Source organism: Oryctolagus cuniculus, chromosome 6 (assembly GCF_964237555.1).
Source record: "Oryctolagus cuniculus chromosome 6, mOryCun1.1, whole genome shotgun sequence".
NCBI classification, from domain to species: Eukaryota; Metazoa; Chordata; class Mammalia; order Lagomorpha; family Leporidae; genus Oryctolagus; species Oryctolagus cuniculus.
Window position 1 is genome coordinate 72,808,605 of NC_091437.1, and position 4,447 is coordinate 72,813,051.

The following is a 4,447-nucleotide window of genomic DNA, read 5'->3' on the forward strand; positions in this document are numbered from 1 at the left end:
AACAATTCTTCACAGTGTCTAGATAAACGTGTGCTGGCCTATTGCTTCATGTTTACTTCAGCTACCACTTATTTTCTTTAAATTAAATCGCATAAGCACTTTCTCCTTCTTATTCTAAAAATTGCCAATAATATCTGTACAAAGGCACTTCAAAACTTTTGTGGAAAATGGAATTAAAATATATTGATTTGGGTACAAAATCTTAAAATCCATATAAGGTTTTCTCACAATATGCATTTTCCTTGAATTTTTGAAGATCTTTCATATTTATGGGATATGATATGTTAATTTGATACATGTATGCAGAGTGTAATGATCAGCTCAGAGAAAACTGGTAGTTTCTTCTCAAACATTAATGATTTCTTGCTGTTGGGATGCTCAGGGCTCTTCTTTTCTAGTAATTCTGAAAGATATCATACATTACTGACCGCACTCTGTTGTGATAAAGCATGCTAGAACTAATTCTTCACTCTCTCTAACTGTATTTTCTACCTGTTATCTGACTTCTATCTATTCCACCTCCACTCTTCCCAGGCCCCAGTGACCACTCCTTCTTCTTCTGGGAGATCAGATGTTTTAGCTTACACAGATCAGTGAGCTCATGCAGTATTTGTCTTTCTGAATCTGGCTTATTTCACTTATCATAATATCATTCAGTTCCATCCAAAGGACAGGATTTCCTTCTTCTTACAGCTGAATAATATTCCACTGTGTATATGCGCTACATTTTCCTTATCCATTCATCTATGGACAGATACCTCGGTTGGTTCCACATATTGGCTGCTGTGAAGAGTAATGCAATAAGCAAGAATTGCAGAAATCTCTTTGATATATGATTTCACTTCCTTTGAATGTATACCCAGAAGTGGGACTACTGGGTTGTATAGCAGATCTGTTTCCAGTTTTTTAAGAGAGTTCTAAGCTGTTCTCGACACTTTTAAGAGAGCAACATGTGTGTATAGGTAGAAAAAAAGTGTGTTGGGCAAGGTATCCTCCAGCACCAGGATTCTGGCTAACTAAGGTTTGGGACAGTAACCATAGCCAGCATTTTGTGGGATGGTGCGGTAGGCTAGGAGTGACCCTCCCTCTCTGCCCTCCTCCATGTGTGTGTCCTCTTTCCCCTTCACAGCCTGAGCTCCATGACCCTGGGCAAGTTTCTACCTCTGTGCCTCACTCATATGGAATTTATGTGGGATCATAGTTTATCAGCCTCAGGAGGTTGTCTTGAGGATTTAATAATCAAATCCATGTAGAATATTTGGACCAGTGTCTTGCAAGACATATGAAATACAAAAGTGTTTATGATGAAATTCTTTATCATCTGTGCGATTCTCTGATTTTTCCCCCCTTAGCACGTATCACCAGTGAATAAGCCATATGATATACACACACATACATTCTCATTGATCTGTTTATTGTCTGCTGCATTAGAAGGTAAATTCTGTGATGGTAGAGGTTTTTGCTGTGTTGTTTATAGTGTTCTCTGTATTATCTAGAGCAGAATAGGCAATAAACAAGATAAAGTCTTGCCCCACAAACATTTCTGGACATAAGAGATGCTACCACACGGTGAAATCAGTGAAAATCAGTGAAAAATAGCCACTTCAATAGGATTCAGTTGTTAATTTCTCAATGTGTACAAGTAGACTATTAGATACTTATGTACTTGAGATATGTCTTGCAATTATTAGGAATGTATGTATGGCTAACAAAAAATAACAATATATGTTGAGGCTTCATAGTTTTGGGCTTTGTCTTTGCGAATTCTCATTTCTTTCTTTTCCTTTTTAAAGACTTTTTTTTATTTATTTGAAAGTTAGAGTTACAGACAGAGGGAGGGAGAGACAGAGAGAGAGGTCTCCCATCTACTGGTTCACTCCCCAGATGGCCACAACTGCCGGAGCTGAGCCTGTCTGAAGCACGAGTCAGGAGCTGCATTCCCACACTGGTGCAGGAGGCCAAGCACTCGGGCCATCTTACACTGCTTTCCCAGGCCATAAACAGAGAGCTGGATCAGAAGAAGAGCAGCCTGGATACAAACCAGTGCTCATATGGGATGCCGGCACTGCAGGTGGAGACTTAGCCTACTGTGACACAGCGCCGGCCCGAGAACTCCAATTTCTTGGACACACCGTAGCGCCTGGGATGAAGCCTTGTTGGGTTGCAGACCTTCTCAAGACAGAATCATCTTCTGAGGGCTTTCCAGAGCTGGTTCTGCGTGCAGTGTTTGCATCATTTGGAGCATTTCCAGGAAGAGCAGGGGACCAAGGCCAGAGCCACCCAGGCATTCATAATTCAACACAGAGAAGAACGAAGGATCTGGGTGGAGCCAGAATCTAGGAAACATGCCGCACTGGTTTGTTCAAATCAGCAGCACTGGATTGAGGCTGCAGTACAACTTAAGGAAACTATTGGTCACGTATCTAAGGAAATTCTGATCAAACCATCCACTCTCTTGCCAGAATCTGCCTCCAGGAGCATCAACTCAAAATGTTACCTGTAGTTTCAGGGTCTAGAAAGGCACGCCGAGACACCTAGGGCTAGGCTCCTGCCAGGAAGCAGCGAGGCCAGCACGAAACCGGAACTGGACCAGTTAGCCCAATTCACTGTCCTAAACGCTGTACCTGCTGTGAGTGGCAAGTTCCTTAAAGGTGGAAGGCTGGACCTGGTGAGGGAAGGTGGGGTGCAGAGACAGACCGAAGGCAGAATCTGACCCACTGCAATAGGAACCTGCATTTTTGAGTCAGGAGCTCAGCTACAGCTTAGTGAGTTGCAAGAATCAGCACATCATGGGGGAAAGACTTCAAAAGTTTCAGAGTGATGACTTAGTTCCTTTCAGAAGCTGCAGAGGGTGGTGCCTGTCTGGCATGCTCAGGGCAACCCTTGTCACTCCACTGGCCTCTCACAGCTGCACAGATGCAGGCAGCTCCTGCACTGAGCAAGTGCTCCTGGGAGCACCTTCACCCCTTGAACGTCACGCCCTCACCTCTCCAGGTGCAGTGGTTGCCTTATCCCTGCTGGGCTCCATGCATCCTCCACGGGAAGTTCCCACCAGGATGACCCCCTCCAGGATGTGGTTTTCAATTCCATTTCTAAGCCAATGACTTTCAAACCCTTACGTCCACCTTGGCCTTTCCTCAGAGCGCCCACCCCCCACCTGCCTCTCGCTGTGCCCACTGGGATATCCAACGGGAACTTCAGAGTTCACTTGGATACAACATAGGTTTCGATCGCCACCACCTCCCTCCGCCCTCGAATTCCCGCTCCAGGAAATGAGACCACCACCCACTCAGTGCACTGCGGTGCAAACAATGGCACTTCCGCACCCCCTCCCACACACCCAGCCTGTTGATGAGCCCTGTTTCCTCTCCCTGCAAGTGTCCCGGAGCATCCTCCTGTATCCCCTGCCATCAGCCGTCAGCTGGCTCATCCTGTCTGGCCCCCATGTGGCTTCCCTGTCCCCCGCCTTCCCAGGCCTTTCACAATAGAGTCCCCACATGGCCACCAAGGCCAGCTTTGGATACCTTCATCAGGAAACAGCACTACTTCAACAGCAGCCATAGGTTTCATTCTAGACTTCTCTCTTTTCCTTTTTTTTTTTTTTTGTAAAAGATTTATTTATTTGAAAGCCAGAGAGACAGAGAGAGAAAGAGAGAGAGAGAGAGAGAGAGAGAGAGAGAGAGAGATCTTCCATGTGCTTGTTCACTCCCCAAATGTCTGGAATGGCCAGGGTTGGCCAGGCTGAGTCCAGGAGCCAGGAATTCCAAACTGGGCTCCCATGTGGGTGGCAGGGGCCCATGTACCTGGGCCATCCTCCCTTGCCTTCTCAGGTACATTAACAGGGAGCTGGATCAGAAGTGGAGCAGCTGGGACTTGAATGGACAATCCAATATTGGATGCCAGTTTCAAAAGCAGTAGCACTGCCCCTGCACACTGGCCCCAGGAACCCTAGGTTTTCTGTTGTGTGTGGTCTTCTAGCCTCCTTCCTGCTCATCCAGCTAACATCTTCCCTCCTCCGGCTGCCTAACCTTAGACGTGTGTCCTGCTGCAGTGCAAGGTGGTCCTTTCCCCAGGCCTCTGGTAGTAACCTTTCTCATAGCCTGATGCTCCTGTCCTCACTCCCCAATGACTGGGTTCTCCCTGAGTTCTTTTTTTTAATTTTTTAATTTTTATTTTTTTTGACAGGCAGAGTGGACAGTGAGAGAGAGAGACAGAAAGGTCTTCCTTTGCCATTGGTTCACCCTTCAATGGCCGCCGCGGCTGGCGCGCTGTGGCTGGTGCATCGCGCTGATCCGATGGCAGGAGCCAGGTACTTATCCTGGTCTCCCATGGGGTGCAGGGCCCAAGGACTTGGGCCATCCTCCACTGTACTCCCTGGCCACAGCAGAGAGCTGGCCTGGAAGAGGGGCAACCGGGACAGAATCCGGCGCCTCGACCGGGACTAGAA